This window comes from Fulmarus glacialis, unplaced genomic scaffold (assembly GCF_000690835.1).
Source record: "Fulmarus glacialis isolate BGI_N327 unplaced genomic scaffold, ASM69083v1 scaffold26561, whole genome shotgun sequence".
NCBI lineage: Eukaryota > Metazoa > Chordata > Aves > Procellariiformes > Procellariidae > Fulmarus > Fulmarus glacialis.
This window is the reverse complement of record NW_009191304.1, coordinates 46,528-47,012: the sequence shown is the minus strand read 5'-3', so window position 1 is coordinate 47,012 and position 485 is coordinate 46,528.

The window sequence follows — 485 nt, the reverse complement described above, 5'->3', positions numbered from 1 at the left end:
AGAAAGATGAATGCTCACCAGAATGCATCCAGAATCAGGAAAAGCCCCCCCAAGTTTTTTCATTTTACACATGGCTAAATATTCTGCATGTTAAGTGTCCTCATTATCAGGCTTCTCTCTCCATAATTTCCCTTCAACAGCAGATCAGATTATATAATTTGTTTTAATGTATACTTATCAATATGCATTTTTTTGTAATCTGTTAACATTCAAAATACTTGCTCATTACATTATGTAACAGTACGTTACATTTACATTGCTACCCCCCCCCTTCAGTTCAGTATTTCCTTGCTAGAATTACCATCTTTCATTTATACTAACAGGTGATTTTATCTGTACCTTTTACTTCAACAGTTGTCATGCATGCAACACACAGCTCCAACCAAAAAAAGGCGAAAAATGAACTGTAAAAATAATTTTAAAAACCAAATAGAAACCAGTGATTTATTAAACTGCAGATTGCTCGAACCCCCACGCTTTTTTTA